This window comes from Salvelinus namaycush, chromosome 3 (genome assembly GCF_016432855.1).
Source record: "Salvelinus namaycush isolate Seneca chromosome 3, SaNama_1.0, whole genome shotgun sequence".
NCBI classification, from domain to species: Eukaryota; Metazoa; Chordata; class Actinopteri; order Salmoniformes; family Salmonidae; genus Salvelinus; species Salvelinus namaycush.
Window position 1 is genome coordinate 92,670,196 of NC_052309.1, and position 20,050 is coordinate 92,690,245.

The 20,050-nt window shown below is 43.1% G+C and overlaps 1 non-coding gene across 1 annotated transcript; it reads right to left on the reverse strand.

Annotated features, from left to right (window-relative positions):
- Window positions 1-2,157: 2,157 nt before the first annotated feature.
- LOC120045276 lies at window positions 2,158-2,310 on the reverse strand. The gene has a single exon (XR_005476696.1). It is a non-coding gene; the product is annotated as a 5.8S ribosomal RNA (ribosomal RNA).
- Window positions 2,311-20,050: the final 17,740 nt, after the last annotated feature.

Sequence of the window (20,050 nt, forward strand, 5' to 3'; positions counted from 1 at the left end):
TATCCGTTGCAAATATAATCCATCCACCTAACAGGTGTGGCATATCAAGAAGCTGATTTAACAGCATGATCATTACACAGGTGCAACTTGCGCTGGGGACAATAAAAGGCCATTCTAAAATGTGTGGTTTTGTCACACAACACAATGTCACAGAAGTCTCAAGTTGAGGGAGCATGCAATTGGCTTGCTGACTGCAGGAATTTCCACAAGAGCTATTGCCAATAGAATGTTCTGAAACAAAGCTGAAAATTCCAAAGTTCTTTCATGGCCTGCATGTTCACCAGACATGTCACCACCCATTGAACCGTTTCGAATACTCTGGATCAATGTGTCAGCATGTTCCAGTTCCCGCCAATATCCAGGAACTTCGTACAGCCATTGAAAAAGAGTGGGACAACATTTCACAGGCCACATTCAACAGCCTGATCAACTCTATGCAAAGGAGATGTGTTGCGCTGCATGAGGCAAATGGTGGTCACACCAGATACTGACTGGTTTTCTGATCCACACCCATACTTTATTTTAAAGGTTTATGACCAACGGATGCATATCTGTATTCCCAGTCATGTGAAATCCATAGATTAGGGCTTAATGAATTAATTTAAATTGACTGATTTCCTCATATGAACTGCAACTCAGTAAAATCTTTGAAATTGTTTCATGTTGCATTTATATATTTTTGTTCAGTTTACATTGAAACCTGTCTGTCTTTTTTATTGTTCTAAGTCCACTGCTTAACATTGTGTGTGTATAGAGTGAAATTCATATTTAAAGATATTGTAACCATTCTTTGCAGAACGCTCAGCCCTGCTATAGTAGTTCACTAAACTACAGAGTATGTTGTCCATTGAAGTTGTTGTCTCTGGCTTTAAAAAAATATATTTTCAGAATGAATAATAAAGTTTGTGGTCGATTGAAATGGTCTAATCCACTTTAGGCCAGGAGTGTTTCCAATTCACATGACCCGACAAGAAAACCCCCAGCCCTATAATCATAGCACAGGTAATAATATTTTGTCATAGCCTACGAATAGGACACAGAGTTTTACCTGACCAGGTCATGAGGCCATGCTCCTTATAGGACACATCACTGCACTCTATACTCCTCTGTAAACTGGTCATCTCTGTATACCTGCCGCAAGACCCACTGGTTGATGCTTATTTATAAAACCCTCTTAGGCCTCACTCCACCCTATCTGAGATGTCTACTGCAGCCCTCATCCTCCACATACAACACTCGTTCTGCCAGTCACATTCTGTTAAAGGTCCCCAAAGCACACACATCCCTGGGTCGCTCACCTTTTCAGTTCACTGCAGCTAGCGACTGGAACGAGCTGCAACAAACACTCAAACTGGACAGTTTTATCTTAATCTCTTAATTCAAAGACTCAGTCATGGACACTCTTACTGACAGTTGTGGCTCCTTTGCGTGATGTATTGTTGTCTCTACCTTCTTACCCTTTGTGCTGTTGTCTGTGCCCAATAATGTTTGTACCATGTTTTGTTCTGCTACCATGTTGTTTTTCTACCATGTTGTTGTCATGTTGTGTTGCAACCATGCTGTGTTGTCATGTGTTGCTGCCTTGCTATGTTGTCTTACGTCTCTCTTTATGTAGGGTTGTTTATGTAGGGTTGTGTTGTCTCTCTTGTCTTGATGTGTGTTTTGTCCTATATTAATATTTTATATATATTTTTATTTTTAATCCCAGCCCCGTAGGAGGCCATTTGCCTTTTGGATGGCCATCATTGTAAATAGGAGTTTTTGTTCTTAACTGATTTGCCTAGTTAAATAAAGGTTAAATACTTTTAAAAAAATTAAACATGAAATCAGGAAAAACTCAAGCCCATTGAAAATAAAATATACATTTTGCCACACCACTTCTGAACCTGTGGTGTCACCTCTGCTAAGTACAAGTGGGGGGTGGGCCTTTTCTCTTTTGAGACAGAGTCCACAGGCAGCCGCGCCCGACCATGCAGGGAACGTGGGGGCCTTCCGCCGAGGTCGGAAGGGAAAGGAAGAGCGCACGGGGGAGAGGAGAGAGAGCCGAGGCTCCCTCTCAACACTCCCACCGAGCCGTCCTGCTCTGCACTTAGGTGCACGAAGGCGGCCTGCGACGCCCCATTCGCGGAAACCCGGGGATTCCGATTGATGGCAAAGCGACCCTCAGAAAGGCGTAGCCCCAGGAGGAACCTGGGCCGCAAGGTGCGTTCGAAGTGTCGATGATCAATGTGTCCTGCAATTCACATTAGTTCTCGCAGCTAGCTACGTTCTTCATCGACATACGAGCCAAGTGATCCACCGCTAAGAGTTGTACTCTTTTGTTTTGTTGTTTTATGCAGAGGCTAGTGGCTAGGCGGGGTTGGGGAGGTTGCCCTCCTTTCCCTCGTCCGCCCGCCCTTCGCCAGAGGCCACAGTTCACGGAGCAAAAAGGTTTGAGGTTGAACGAAAAGCATCCGGGTGCTCCGCCGCCGCCGTCGGAGGGGAGACATTAATCCTGCGCCGGGGCGCAGAGCGGTTGGCTAGGTTCCCGGAGCTGTGCGAGGGTCCTGGGCGAGACACAAGCAGCTTAATGTTGTAGACCGAGGCGGGGAGACCCGATTCACCGGCAACCCCCAAGCCCACAGGTGCGCTATGCAGCCGTGCCTAACGGGGAAAGGGGGGGTGGGCCTTTCCTTTTTTGTTCTCTATTGTTAATTTATTGTTCCTCAAGCAAGGCGGGAGGCCGATGACATCCGGATTCCCATCAGACCAACTTCTTGAATGCATCTTACTTGAAGTTCGCAGTTGTGTCTAAAAAACACTGTTTTGCTCAACCCTACTTTACTGTATTTACACTTGGGATATCGCTTTTCAACAGGGAAAGTTAAACAGTTTCTTGTGGATGGTAGGTGTTCAAGGAAGTAGCTTCACACTAGAAACTTATTTTCAGACCATTAAATTATAGGTAACGAGAATGATTCATCCTCTTCCACCATGCCTTCTTCCCCATAGAGAACTGGCAGGCATTCAAGGAAGTATCATCAAACTGGTAATTCCTTATTTTCAGACCATAACATTCAAGTTAACTAGACCGATTCATCCTCTCCCTCCACACCCCACCTCTCCTTCCTCCAAGCCATCCCACCCTTCCTTCTTTGTTATAGTATTTTTATCATCCTGACCAATGATGAAAATCTCTTTTGTTTTGGCTCTGGCTCGAAGGATCACAACAACCTCACTTCCACAATGTGTGACTAAGGTTTCTGGCAGAGCAGTCAGAGGTATTGTTTTTAAAATTATTATGATGACAACATGGAATTTCCTGATGACCAGAAAGGAAGGTGTGTATTTCTTGTGTATTGCAGTATCTCCAGTACAATAGGGATATTCTGAGGTGAGATCAGGCTGTTAGGACAGCTCTATGAGGTGAAAAGGAGACTGGAGTACCACTTTAAATGCACCTTTTTCTAGCAGACACATTGACAGGTGACAGCAGAGTTCAGTGGGATTGAGGCACATGCTAATTAATATGGCCACAATATTTTTAAACAGTGCCAGTGGGAACACACTAATGTCAGCGAGCTAGTAAGGATGCAAAGACTACAGAGTTACACATAGTATGTGAATGTGGTCAGGCACTGAACAATAAAACAACACGAAAGAAGAACATTTCTGCAGACTGAACAATAAAACACGAAATAAGATTATTTCTGCAGACTGAACAATAAAACAACATGAAAGAAGGACATTTCTGCAGACTGAACAATAAAACAACACGAAAGAAGAACATTTCTGCAGACTGAACAATAAAACAACACGAAAGAAGAACATTTCTGCAGACTGAACAATAAAACAACACGAAAGAAGGACATTTCTGCAGACTGAACAATAAAACAACACGAAAGAAGGACATTTCTGCAAACTGAACAATAAAACAACACGAAAGAAGGACATTTCTGCAAACTGAACAATAAAACAACACAAAAGAAGGACATTTCTGCAGACTGAACAATAAAACAACACGAAAGAAAGACATTTCTGCAGACTGAACAATAAAACAACACGAAAGAAGAACATTTCTGCAGACTGAACAATAAAACAACACGAAAGAAGGACATTTCTGCAAACTGAACAATAAAACAACACGAAAGAAGGACATTTCTGCAAACTGAACAATAAAACAACACGAAAGAAGGACATTTCTGCAGACTGAATAATAAAACAACACGAAAGAAGGACATTTCTGCAGACTGAATAATAAAACAACACGAAAGAAGGACATTTCTGCAGACTGAACAATAAAACAACACGAAAGAAAGACATTTCTGCAGACTGAACAATAAAACAACACGAAAGAAGAACATTTCTGCAGACTGAACAATAAAACAACACGAAAGAAGGACATTTCTGCAAACTGAACAATAAAACAACACGAAAGAAGGACATTTCTGCAAACTGAACAATAAAACAACACGAAAGAAGGACATTTCTGCAGACTGAATAATAAAACAACACGAAAGAAGGACATTTCTGCAGACTGAATAATAAAACAACACGAAAGAAGGACATTTCTGCAAACTGAATAATAAAACAACACGAAAGAAGGACATTTCTGCAGACTGAATAATAAAACAACACGAAAGAAGGACATTTCTGCAAACTGAATAATAAAACAACACGAAAGAAGTACATTTCTGCAAACTGAACAATAAAACAACACAAAAGAAGGACATTTCTGCAGACTGAACAATAAAACAACACGAAAGAAAGACATTTCTGCAGACTGAACAATAAAACAACACGAAAGAAGAACATTTCTGCAGACTGAATAATAAAACAACACGAAAGAAGGACATTTCTGCAGACTGAACAATAAAACAACACGAAAGAAGGACATTTCTGCAGACTGAATAATAAAACAACACGAAAGAAGAACATTTCTGCAGACTGAACAATAAAACAACACGAAAGAAGGACATTTCTGCAGACTGAACAATAAAACAACACGAAAGAAGAACATTTCTGCAGACTGAACAATACGGCAATTATTTCTTTCATTTATTGTTTCGTTTAGATTTTTGATCTGTGTACATTGAAACCTGTCTTTTAATTTTTTTCAAGTTCACTGCTTGACATTGTGTGTGTAGAGTGGAATTAATATTTAAAGTCATTGTAACCATTCTTTGCATAACGCTGGGAGGTGGGCCTTTCCTCTTTTGTTCTCTATTGTTAATTTATTGTTCCTCAAGCAAGGCGGGAGGCCGATGACATCCGGATTCCCATCAGACCAACTCCTTGAATGCATCTTACTTGAAGTTTCCAGTTGTCTAAAAAACACTGTTTTGCTCAACCCTCTACTTTACTGTATTTATACTTGGGATATCGCTTTTCAACAGGAAAAGTGAAACAGTTTCTTGAGAACGGTAGGCGTTCAAGGAAGTAGCTCCACACTGGAAAATTCTTAAATTCGAGAATGATTCATCATCTTCCACCACACCCCATGCCTTCTTCCCCATAGAGAACTGGTAGGCATTCAAGGAAGCAGGAAATTACTTATTTTCAGACCGTATAATTTGAGTCAACGAGTGTGATTCATCCTCTCCTTCCACACCCCACACCCCACCCCTCCTTCCCCCATCAAATCAAATCAAATGTTATTAGTCACATGCGCTGAATACAACAGGTGTAGTAGACCTTACAGTGAAATACTTACTTACGAGCCCCTAACCGACAGTGCAGTTTCAAAAAATACGGATAAGAATAAGAGATAAAAGTAATTAAAGAGGAGCAGTAAAAAGTAACAATATATACAGGGGTGTACCGGTACAGAGTCAATGTGTGGGGGCACCGGTTAGTTGAGGTAGTATGTAGATGTAGGTAGAGTTAATTAAAGTGACTATGCATAGATGACAACAGAGAGTGGGTGTGGAGAGGGGAGGGGGGGGGGCAATGTGAATAGTGGGTAGCCATTTGACTAGATGTTCAGGAGTCTTATGGCTTGGGGGTAGAAGCTGTTTAGAAGCCTCTTGGACCTAGACTTGGCGCTCCGGAACCGCTTTCCGTGTGGTAGCAGAGACAACAGTCTATGTCTAGGGTGGCTGGAGTTTTTGACAATTTTCATGGCCTTCCTCTGACACCGCCTGGTATAGAGGTCCTGGATGACAGGAAGCGTGGCCCGAGTGATGTACTGGGCCGTTCGAACTACCCTCTGTAGTGTCTTGCGGTCGGAGGCCGAGCTGTTGCCATACCAGGCAGTGATGCAACCAGTCAGGATGCTCTCGATGGTGCAGCTGTAGAACCTTTTGAGGATCTGAGGACCCATGCCAAATCTTTTCATTCCCCCTCCTGAGGGGGAATAGGTTTTGTTGTGCCTGCTTCACAACTGCCATGGTGTGCTTGACCCATGTTAGTTTGTTGGTGATGTGGACACCAAGGAACCTGAAGCTCTCAACCTGCTCCACTGCAGCCCCGTCGATGAGAATGGGGGCGTGCTCGGTCCTCTTTTTCCTGTAGTCCACAATAATCTCCTTTGTCTTGATCACGTTGAGGGAGAGGTTGTTGTCCTGGCACCACATGGCCAGGTCTCTGACCTCCTCCCTATAGGCTGTCTCGTTGTTGTCGGTGATCAGGCCTACCACTGTTGTGTTATCGACAAATGTAATGATGGTGTTGGAGTCGTGCCTAGCCGTGCAGTCATCCCATCCTTCCTTCTTTGTGATAGTCTTTTTATCATCCTGACCAACGAGGAAGACATCTCTTCTTTTGGCTCTGGCTCTAAGGATCACAACAACCTCACTTCCACAATGTGTGACTAAGGTTTCTGGCAGAGCAGTCAGAGGTATTGTTTTTAAAATTATTATGATGACAACATGGAATTCCATGATGACCAGAGAGGAAAGGTGTGTGTTTCTTGTATAATGCAGTATGTCAAGTACACTAGGGATATTCTGAGATGAGATCAGGCTGTTAGGATGGCTATTTTTTCAAAACATTAACATAGCATATTTTTGATGTCATGAAATTACAGGTGCCTCAGTCAGTCACATTGTATGGCCTCAAGTAAACAGAATTCTGTCAGTAATAAAGTTGCTTTTTTGGCTTGATTTTTCCTCCAGTTTGTCCTCCAGTGATTTTGGAACTTTTCCTGTTGAAAAGCAATATCCTAAGTATAAATACAGTAATGTACACACTCTAAAGGTAAACAAAATATGTTTTGAGCAAAATAGTGTTTTATAGACACATCTGCAAACTTCAAGTAGGACAGCATTCAAGCAGTTGGTTTGTTGGGAAGTCGTGATGTCATTGGCCTCCCCCCTTGCGTGAGGAACAATAGAGGAACAATAGAGAACAAAAGAGGAAAGCCACCCCCCCCCACACACACTTGTGCTATGTCATGACTTACTGTACCTGAACCACCTATTGAGATGTGCCCTTTGTTGAGTTAAACCGGTCGTTAAATGAGGTGAAAGGAGACTGGAGTGCCACTTTAATTGCACCTTTTTCTAGCAGATACATCAAATCTAATTGTATTGGTCACATACACATGGTTAGCAGATGTTATTGCGAGTGTAGCGAAATGCTTCTGCTTCTAGATTTGACAGTGCAGCAGTATCTAGCAGGTAATATCTAACAATTCCACAACAAAACCTAATACACACAATCTAGTAAAGGAATGGGATGAGAATATATAAGTATAAAATATATGGATGAGCAGTGACAGAGCGGCTAAGATGCAATAGATAGTAAAGAATAGATAGTGAAGGATACAGTATACAGTATATACATATGAGATGAGTAATGCTGTCACGCCCTGACCATAGTAAGCTGTTTTTTCTCTGTGTTGGTTGGGGCGTGATGGTGACTTGGGTGGGTCATCTATGGTTTTTGTATGTCTATGTTGGCCTGATATGGTTCCCAATCAGAGACAGCTGTTTATCGTTGTCTCTGATTGGGGATCATATTTAGGTAGCCATTTCCCTTCTGTGTTTGTGGGATCTTGACTATGTTTACTTGCCCGTCTGCACTATTTTGTATAGCGTCACGGTTCGTTTGTGCTTTAGTGTTTTGTTTTAGTGAGTTTTCAGTTTATTAAAAATATGTGGAACTCTACTCACTCTACGCCTTGGTCTCACTCATACAACGATCGTGACAAATGCAAGATATGTAAACATTCTTAAAGTGGCATTATTAAAGTGACTAGTGTTCCATTTATTAAAGTGGCCAATGATATCAAGTCTGTATGTAGGCAGCCGCCTCTCTGTGCTAGTGGTGGCTGTTTAACAATCTGATGGCCTGTCACATTGACAGGTGACAGCAGAGTTAAGTGGGATTGATGCACATGCTAATTAATATAGCCGCAATATTTGCAACCAGTGCCAGAGGGAACACACTGTGTGTTGCCAAAACTATACAGAGTTACTCATAATATGTGAATGTGGTCAGGAAGGACATTTCTGCAGACTGAACAATAAAACAACATGAAAGGACTTCCCTGTCTTCACTGATATTTTCAACCTCTCCCTAACCGAGTCTGTAATACCTACATGTTTCAAGCAGACCAAGAAAGCAAAGGTAACCTGCCTAAATGACTACCGACCCGTAGCACTCACGTCGGTAGCCATGAAGTGCTTTGAAAGGCTGGTCAGGACTCACATCAACACCATCGTCCCGTAAACCCTAGACTCACTCCAATTCGAATACCGCCCCAACAGATCCACAGATGAAGCAATCTCAATCGCACTCCACACTGCCCTTTCTCACCTGGACAAAAGGAACACCTATGTGAGAATGTTGTTCATTGACTACAGCTCAGCGTTCAACACCATAGAGTCCACAAAGCTCATCACTAAGCTAAAGACCCTAGGACTAAACACCTCCCTGTAACGGTTGTCCTCCTCCTCCTCTTCCGAAGAGGAGGAGTAGGGATTGGACCAAAGCGCAGCGTATGTTGAATCCATATAGATTTATTTACAGACGAAGACGAAACACGAAAAACACTTGAATAAACTACAAAACAAATAAACGATGTAGACAGACCTGAACTAGAGAACTTACATAAACACGAAGAACGCATGAACAGGTACAGACTACACAAACGAACAAACGAAACAGTCCCGTGTGGTGCACAGACACAAACACGGAAGACAATCACCCACAAACAAACAGTGTGAACAGCCTACCTTTATATGGTTCTCAATCAGAGGAAACGTCAAACACCTGTCCCTGATTGAGAACCATATAAGGCTAATTACCAATGAACCTAAACATAGAAACACATAACATAGAATGCCCACCCCAACTCACGCCCTGACCAACTAAACACATACAAAACAACAGAAAACAGGTCAGGAACGTGACACTCCCTCTGCAACTGGACCCTGGACTTCCTGACGGGCCGCCCCCAGGTGGTGAGGGTAGGTAGCAACACATCTGCCACGCTGATCCTCAACAACGGGGCCCCTCAGGGGTGCGTGCTTACTCCTGTACTCCCTGTTCACCCACAACTGCGTGGCCAAGCATGACTCCAACGCCATCATTAAGTTTGTCTGCAGACCGAACAACAAAACAACACAAAAGAAGAACAATTCTGGAGACTGAATAATAAAACAACACAAAAGAAGGACATTTTTGCAGACTTTAGCCTTTTTTGGGCTAGGAAACACAAAGGTCATGAACCCTAGTCTGTCAGAAAGGAGCTCTCCCATTGGCCTGTTTTTCCCCCCCTAACAATCTTTATGTGTCTATGACCCCACACTGGGGCTGCGTTCCAAATGGCATCCTATTCCCTACATAGTGCACTACCATATGGGCCCTGGTCAACAGTAGTTCCCTATATAGGGAATAGGGTGCCATTTTGAACAGACACATAGTCACACGGCTCAATTTGACAATGGAGGAGATGGTTAGGTCAGGTGCACTACCAGGAAGACAAACAAGGACTTGGGAAATCCACAGATTCAACAGTACTGTACATGTCCCTTCCTATAGAAGAGACAATGCTATCTCCCCATGGATCAGCATCTGACTTAGAATATGTGGACAACTACAAATACCTAGGTCTCTGGTTAGACTGTAAACTCTCCTTCCAGACTCATATTAAACATCTCCAATCCACAATTAAATCCATAATCGGCTTCCTACTTCCCAACAAAGCATCCTTCACTCATACTGCCAAACATACCCTCGTAAAACTGACTATCCTACCGATCCTCGACTTCGGCGATGTCATTTACAAAATAGCCTCCAACACTCTACTCAGCAAAATGGATGCAGTCTATCACAGTACCATCCGTTTTGTCACCAAGGCCCCATATACTACCCACCACTGCGACCTGTATGCTCTCATTGGCTGGCCCTCGCCTCATATTCGTTGCCAAACCCACTGGCTCCAGGTCATCTATAAGTCTCTGCTAGGTTAAGCCCCGCCTTATCTCAGCTCACTGGTCACCATAGCAGCATCCACCCGTAGCACGCGCTCCAGCAGGCATATTTCACTGGTCACCCCCAAAGCCAATTCCTCCTTTGGTCGTCTTTTCTTCCAGTTCTCTGCTGCCAATGACTGGAACGAATTGCAAAAATCACTGAAGCTGGAGACTCATATCTCCCTCACTAACTTTAACATCAGCTGTCAAAGCAGCTCACAGATCATTGCACCTGTACATAGCCCATCTGTAAATAGCTCAACCAACTACCTGATCCCCATATTGTTATTTATTTTTTTGCTCCTTTGCAACCCAGTCTCTCTACTTGCACATTCATCTTCTGCACATCTATCACTCCAGTGTTTAATTGCTAAATTGTAATTACTTCGCCACTACGGCCTATTTATTGCCTTACCTCCCTTATATTACCTCATTTGCACACACTGTATATAGATTTTTTCTATTGTGTTATTGACTGTACGTTTGTTTATTCCATGTGTAACTCTGTGTTGTTGTTTGTGTCGCACTGCTTTGCTTTATCTTGGCCAGGTCGCAGTTGTAAATGAGAACGTGTTCTCAACTGGCCTACCTGGTTAAATAAAGGTTAAATAAATACAAATAAAAAATAATAAAAATGGGGGAATTTGTCCCCAAATTTATCAGTCTGGCTCCCTACTGGCTCCTTTCTCTTTTGTCTCTTCTCAGGGAAGGACTAGGACCATACATTGTCCCGGGCATTGCTAATGCATCGTAAACATTTTTCCTAGAGGCCCCCACATCAGTCCATGTTTTGCTTGAGGCAACCATTATTAGCCCAATAATGATCATTCTGCACCAAAAAACGAATTAAGACAGACACACTGAGCTAAATATGGACTAGCCCATCTGGCTTTTTTTCTGAACTGCCCTATGGTCAGTCCGTTTCTGCTGTACACCAAATACACAGGCGGCTGGTGGCACCTTAATTGGGGAGAATGGGCTCATAGTAATGGCTGGAAAATATTAAATGGAGTGGTATCAAACACATCAAACACATTGTTTCCATTTGATTCATATCATTCCATTTACTCCATTCCAACCGTTATTATGAGTCGTTCTCCCATCAACAGCCTCCTGTGACCAAATACCTTCCTCACTCATACAGCTGTAAAGCTCTCTACTGGACCTTTTGGTACTTTGGGTAATTAGAATCATTGGGGTATTGAGACGTTCTTGTCATCATGAGTACAGAGCCTGGTGTCTGTGGAAGGAGAGAGAAAGACAGTATCATTTATCAGTGGAAAAGTCCAACCTCTCAATAAATTCACAATGGTCTTGTATTTCTCATAAGATAAAACACATGAGAGATGTTGAACCAAAGAGTCTGTTCTTGGATCAGCTCTCCTTACCTTTAATCAGTAAAACAAACAACAGCAAAACAAGTGTGGAATATATGTGTTTTTCTCACAGTAAAGACACCTCAAAGAATACATCAGCTAACAATAATCATGTTTTCATATATTTCATTGGAGTTTTTCCTTTTTTAGTGTAAGACAGAACAAAACATGCCTCCTGGTGGCAGACAAGCAGACACACATCCATAATAGACTAATAATAGTTCTACGGTTAGTTGGGGTCCTTTACCACACCACATCATTGGGTGCATCATGTCAGACCTATATAGGCTGTCGGAGATGCACCCAGAAAAAGAAAATATACAAATAATAATTCACCTGCTCACACCTAAGTGGCCCTGTTTGAATATCTGATTTTGTGATGGCATTATGCATAATATGAATACATAGAATACATTTCCTTGCCATCAAAAGTAGTTTTACACTGTTTACAGTTATTCTCCTAAATCCAATGACATGTGGATTTTTTAAATGTTTATTTCATGTTGAATTCGCCTTAGTTGACAACTCAACCAAATGTAAATCAAAACTAGACGTTGACTGATGTCTGTGACCAGTGGGGTATTTCAATAGTGAAAATAGGCTTATTCTCCTCCTCTCTTCTCCTTCATCTGCTATGCTGGTCTAAAAAGACAAGATTAGTGAAATCATTATGGAGGACTGATTTCAGCAGAATGAATAATCATACCTTGGTGGGTGCTTATTCGTTCTGTTTCACACATGTACAAGTGTTTATTATATGTATGTGTGAATTGGAAATGTGTTTTCTGCATATCCCAACTCCTCCTGAGACACACTCGGAGAGTGAGGTCACAGCCAGGGTCAGACATTATCAACAGCAACCCTGGAGCAATTAGGGTTAAGTGCCTTTCTCAAGGGAACATCAACAGATTTTTCACCTGTCAGCTCGGGGATTCAAATCAGCGACTTTTTGGCTACTGGCATAACGCTCTAACAGCTAGGCTTCCTGCTGCCCGGAAAGGAGTCAAATGAACCACAGTTCAAAATTAGCTACAGTGCATTTGGAACGTATTCAGAGCCCTTGACTATTTCCACATTTTGTTACATTACGGCATTATTCTAAAAAGAATTACATTGTTTTCCCCCCTCATCAATCTACACACAATACCCCATAATGACAATGTATTACAAATAAAAACTGAAATATTACATTTACATAATTATTCAGACCCTTTACTCAGTACTTTGTTGAAGCACCTTTGGTAGTAATTACAGCCTCGAGTCTTCTTGGGTATGACGCTACAAGCTTGGCAGACCTGTATTTGGGAAGTTTCTCCCATTCTTCTCTGCAGATCCTCTCAAGCTCTGACAGGTTGGATGGGGAGCTTCACTGCACAGCTATTTTCAGGTCTCTCTAGAGATGTTAGATCGGGTTCAAGTCTGGGCTCTGGCTGGGCCACTCAAGCACATTTAGAGACTTGTCCCGAAGCCCCCCCTACGTTGCCATGGCTGTGTGCTTATGGTCGTTGTACTGTTGGAAGGTGAACCTTCGCCCCCAGTCTGAGGTCATGAACACTCTGGAGCACGTTTTCATCAAGGAACACCTGTTCAACTTTCCCTCGATCCTGACGAGTCTGATGGTGCCACCACCGTGCTTCACCGTAGGGATGGTGCCAGGTTTCCTCCAGATGTGACACTTGGCATTCAGGCCAAAGAGTTTAATCTTGGTTTCATCAGACCAGAGAATCTTGTCTAGTATCACTGCTCTTGCTAGTATCACTGCTCTTGTTAGTATCACTGCTCTTGCTAGTATCACTGCTCTTGTTAGTATCACATTTTGACGGAAAGGAAATATAACCAATTTTCAGTGCGGCCCTACAGACCTCGTTTTAGACCAGGGCAAAATTAGTTCGACACCCCTGGGGAATAGCGGCTATGGGGATTTATTTTAAATAAAACACTTGTGCTGGACACTTCTGTGGTTAAGATGTATTCTAGGGTTCTTTTCATATACCTACTGAGTGTGGTGGTGATATGAGTGGGCTTTTCAGTACGAAATGATCAGGTACATATCTAATACTCATAAATCATCTGATATAGGACTGCAATTATTTTCTTCATAAACCCCACCTCAAATTTGTACCTCAAACAGACCATTTAAAAAATGCTTGTTATTTCTTCAGAGTATGACATCATACTCCTGAGGAGGATGAGCTGGCCAATCTACTCGTATGAATATTTTGAATGACTGGTACAGTATATCACAAAAGTGAGTACATCCCTCACATTTTTGTAAATATTTGAGTATATCTTTTCATGTGACAACACTGAAGAAATGACACTTTGCTACAATGTAAAGTAGTGAGTGTACAGCTTGTATAACAGTGTAAATTTGCTGTCCCCTCAAAATAACTCAACACACAGCCATTAATGTCTAAACCGCTGGCAACAAAAGTGAGTACACCCCTAAGTGAAAATGTCCAAATTGGGCCCAAAGTGTCAATATTTTGTGTGGCCACCATCATTTTCCAGCACTGCCTTAACCCTCGAGTTCACCAGAGCTTCACAGGTTGCCACTGGAGTCCTCTTCCACTCCCCCATGACAACATCATGGAGCTGGTGGATGTTAGAGACCTTGCACTCCTCCACCTTCCGTTTGAGGATGCCCCACAGATGCTCAATAGGGTTTAGGTCTGGAGACATGCTTGGCCAGTCCATCAGCTTCTTTAGCAAGGCAGTGGTCGTCTTGGAGGTGTGATTGGGGTCGTTATCATGTTGGAATACTGCTCTGCGGCCCAGTCTCCGAAGGGAGGGGATCATGCTCTGCTTCAGTATGTCACAGTACATGTTGGCATTCATGGTTCCCTCAATGAACTGTAGCTCCCCAGTGCCGGCAGCACTCATGCAGCCCCAGACCATGACACTCCCACCACCATGCTTGACTGTAGGCAAGACACACTTGTCTTTGTACTCCTCACCTGGTTGCCGCCACACACGCTTGACACCATCTGAACCAAATAAGTTTATCTTGGTCTCATCAGACCACAGGACATGGTTCCAGTAATCCATGTCCTTAGTCTGCTTGTCTTCAGCAAACTGTTTGCGGGCTTTCTTGTGCATCATCTTTAGAAGAGGCTTCCTTCTGGGACGACAGCCATGCAGACCAATTTGATGCAGTGTACGGCGTATGGTCTGAGCACTGACTGGCTGACCCCCCACCCCTTCAACCTCTGCAGCAATGCTGGCAGCACTCATACGTCTATTTCCAAAAGACAACCTCTGGATATGACGCTGAGCACGTGCACTCAACTTCTTTGGTCGACCATGGCGAGGCCTGTTCTGAGTGGAACCTGTCCAGTTAAACCGCTGTATGGTCTTGGCCACCGTGCTGCAGCTCAGTTTCAGGGTCTTGGCAATCTTCTTATAGCCCAGGCCATATTTATGTAGAGCAACAATTATTTTTTTCAGATCCTCAGAGAGTTCTTTGCCATGAGGTGCCATGTTGAACTTCCAGTGACCAGTCAGTATGAGGGAGTGTGAGAGCGATGACACCAAATTTAACACACCTACTCCCCATTCACACCTGAGACCTTGTAACACTAACGAGTCATATGACACCGGGGAGGGAAAATGGCTAATTGGGCCCAATTTGGACATTTTCACTTAAGGGTGTATTCACTTTTGTTGCCAGCCGTTTAGACATTAATGGCTGTGTGTTGAGTTATTTTGAGGGGACAGCAAATTTACACTGTTATACAAGCTGTACACTCACTACTTTACATTGTAGCAAAGTGTCATTTCTTCAGTGTGGTCACATGAAAAGATATACTCAAATATTTACAAAAATGTGAGGGGTGTACTCACTTTTGTGATATACTGTATATGCGCACACAATTCTGTTGTTGGGGTACGAGTACGACCACACCATTCCAATACAGAAAAGTTGCTTTTTGACGTACTTAATTACCCTTTTTTGGACAGAAAACTATTTCAATCATGAAAAAGGTTTCCATCCAACCTTTTTATGCGAGTAAAGTACATAGAACATGTCACGACAGGCCTGATGGAAACAGCACCTTTTTCAGGTAACTTTCCAAATGTCAACAAAACAAAATATGGTAGAAGAGGTGGGATCTTCATGTGACTGTAAAATTAATGATGTGAGAAATGGTGGTGGGAATGCCTTTTATGCGCAAATATTGATATAATAACCATCATATCGAAGTAAACCTGGAGTCACTTGATGATATTGTGTGGTCCTCCCACTACGACTCGGGAAAGCATACAGTTTATTAGGATACAGATGAAATAAGTTATGATGAGCTTCACAGGGTGGTGAAAGTGCACGGTGATGAGATTGATGCTCCTTTCTAATAAATCGATGGTCTTATTCTGGAGACATGATGATCGATGCTTGGCTGCCGTTTGATAAATACAAATAATCTTGCGTTTATCCATAATAAACTCATGGCTAAACCCGCAATCTATCTGCGAGCCGTTGGCTAGAGCGCATGTGCAAAGACCAGAGTGGGCACATTTGCTATATAACAGTTTTTGTGAAAAAAAAACGTCAGCAGAGTTGAAAATGCGATGGAAAATCCTTTCATCTGTCTTTTTTTAACCCCTTATTTTTGTTTGCACAAAACGACCTTTTTACTTCTATTTATTTGAATGGGTTACCTTCAGACCGTGACACTTGTGGGGGTTGTAGAGCAAAACGGAGAACACCAGTGTTCGTGTGAGTCCCATATTAGTTTGACATAGGCAGATGCAGTAGGTTGACATTTTGATCGTTTTTTTTTTATTATGTTACATAGACTCAAGGATTATAGATTGTATTCTTTATTCGGTACATGGGAATGTAACCGCAAAAGTTATTTTTATGTGCACTACCTCATCACGCACAGCCTTTCATTGTTTTATGCATATTTTAGAATATTAACATGAAAATCTGTCCCCAATTGGATGGAAACCTAGCTATTGTAAGTAATTATGTCATATTTCATAGAAATCTGGAAACACTGGACAGTTACTTAAGACTATAGTTCTCAACTATCACTCAGAAGTATTAGAAACAAACACCCAATTCATCACAAAATAATGGATAACTATAATATTGTAACGACCCTGGGTTTATAAGCGCGGAAATCGACTCTGCCGCTGGAGCATGCTTTTGCGGCACAGTCGATAGCGCGCCGGACCTCGGGCTAGGAGGTCGAGGGTTCGAGACCTGCTCCCTGCTGTTTCATTACATTGGTGTCGGAAGTGATCGGACCTCGCATCCACGACAGTGCGTGTGCTTGGCCGGTGAGCGCGTTCCTGTAAGACGTAAAGTCGCAAGCTAGCGCGAGGACGCGCTCTTTGAAAGGAGGGAGTAGTGTAACGACCCTGGGTTTATAAGCGCGGAAATCGACTCTGCCGCTGGAGCATGCTTTTGCGGCACAGTCGATAGCGCGCCGGACCTCGGGCTAGAAGGTTGAGGGTTCGAGACCTGCTCCCTGCCTGTTTCATTACAATATAAACAATGACAGAAACATCCAATTCATCACTAAATAACTGTAAACTATAATATAAACATGACAAACACCCACAGAAGAAAAGAAAGACAGTATCTTGGGAATAGTTTTATTGCAATGTTGATGGAACCTCATTCTTTAATTTCCTCCATCCATAAACTTTCTCATAAAATATCTCTATGTAGAAGTGCCATGATTTCAGACAGTCAGTCACCAGTAAAAACAGCCACCATAGTGAACAACACACCAACTCTTCCTCCTGTATCATACAATCCAATGCATTTATTGACTTAATTGAACTCAACTGACACAACTAACTTATCAATCAAAGCTTAATTTGCATTTTTAACTAGCTTTTTTGTCCATTCTTGTAGCTTGATCATTAACAAAGGAAATAATGTATGTCACACTCTTTGTTACCTGGAGAATGGAGCTGGCGAATGGCCACGGAAACACAAGTCAGTTCATAGTGCAGTCCAGACAGCAACACAAGTCAGTTCATAGTGCAGTCCAGACAGCAACACAAGTCAGTTCATAGTGCAGTCCAGACAGCAACACAAGTCAGTTCATAGTGCAGTCCAGACAGCAACACAAGTCAGTTCATAGTGCAGTCCAGACAGCAACACAAGTCAGTTCATAGTGCAGTCCAGACAGCAACACAAGTCAGTTCATAGTGCAGTCCAGACAGCAACACAAGTCAGTTCATAGTGCAGTCCAGACAGCAACACAAGTCAGTTCATAGTGCAGTCCAGACAGCAACACACGTCAGTTCATAGTGCAGTCCAGACAGCAACACAAGTCAGTTCATAGTGCAGTCCAGACAGCAACACAAGTCAGTTCATAGTGCAGCCCAGACAGCAACACAAGTCAGTTCATAGTGCAGTCCAGACAGCAACACAAGTCAGTTCATAGTGCAGTCCAGACAGCAACACAAGTCAGTTCATAGTGCAGTCCAGACAGCAACACAAGTCAGTTCATAGTGCAGTCCAGACAGCAACACAAGTCAGTTCATAGTGCAGCCCAGACAGCAACACAAGTCAGTTCATAGTGCAGTCCAGACAGCAACACAAGTCAGTTCATAGTGCAGTCCAGACAGCAACACAAGTCAGTTCATAGTGCAGTCCAGACAGCAACACAAGTCAGTTCATAGTGCAGCCCAGACAGCAACACAAGTCAGTTCATAGTGCAGCTCAGACAGCAACACAAGTCAGTTCATAGTGCAGCCCAGACAGCAACACAAGTCAGTTCATAGTGCAGTCCAGACAGCAACACAAGTCAGTTCATAGTGCAGCCCAGACAGCAACACAAGTCAGTTCATAGTGCAGTCCAGACAGCAACACAAGTCAGTTCATAGTGCAGTCCAGACAGCAACACAAGTCAGTTCATAGTGCAGCCCAGACAGCAACACAAGTCAGTTCATAGTGCAGTCCAGACAGCAACACACGTCAGTTCATAGTGCAGTCCAGACAGCAACACAAGTCAGTTCATAGTGCAGTCCAGACAGCAACACAAGTCAGTTCATAGTGCAGCCCAGACAGCAACACAAGTCAGTTCATAGTGCAGTCCAGACAGCAACACAAGTCAGTTCATAGTGCAGTCCAGACAGCAACACAAGTCAGTTCATAGTGCAGTCCAGACAGCAACACAAGTCAGTTCATAGTGCAGTCCAGACAGCAACACAAGTCAGTTCATAGTGCAGTCCAGACAGCAACACAAGTCAGTTCATAGTGCAGTCCAGACAGCAACACAAGTCAGTTCATAGTGCAGTCCAGACAGCAACACAAGTCAGTTCATAGTGCAGTCCAGACAGCAACACAAGTCAGTTCATAGTGCAGCCCAGACAGCAACACAAGTCAGTTCATAGTGCAGCCCAGACAGCAACACAAGTCAGTTCATAGTGCAGCCCAGACAGCAACACAAGTCAGTTCATAGTGCAGTCCAGACAGCAACACAAGTCAGTTCATAGTGCAGCCCAGACAGCAACACAAGTCAGTTCATAGTGCAGTCCAGACAGCAACACAAGTCAGTTCATAGTGCAGCCCAGACAGCAACACAAGTCAGTTCATAGTGCAGCCCAGACAGCAACACAAGTCAGTTCATAGTGCAGTCCAGACAGCAACAAGTCAGTTCATAGTGCAGTCCAGACAGCAACACAAGTCAGTTCATAGTGCAGTCCAGACAGCAACACAAGTCAGTTCATAGTGCAGTCCAGACAGCAACACAAGTCAGTTCATAGTGCAGTCCAGACAGCAACACAAGCCAGTTCATAGTGCAGTCCAGACAGCAACACAAGTCAGTTCATAGTGCAGCCCAGACAGCAACACAAGTCAGTTCATAGTGCAGTCCAGACAGCAACACAAGTCAATTCATAGTGCAGCCCAGACAGCAACACAAGTCAGTTCATAGTGCAGCCCAGACAGCAACACAAGTCAGTTCATAGTGCAGTCCAGACAGCAACACAAGTCAGTTCATAGTGCAGTCCAGACAGCAACACAAGTCAGTTCATAGTGCAGTCCAGACAGCAACACAAGCCAGTTCATAGTGCAGTCCAGACAGCAACACAAGTCAGTTCATAGTGCAGTCCAGACAGCAACACAAGTCAGTTCATAGTGCAGTCCAGACAGCAACACAAGTCAGTTCATAGTGCAGTCCAGACAGCAACACAAGTCAGTTCATAGTGCAGTCCAGACAGCAACACAAGTCAGTTCATAGTGCAGCCCAGACAGCAACACAAGTCAGTTCATAGTGCAGTCCAGACAGCAACACAAGTCAGTTCATA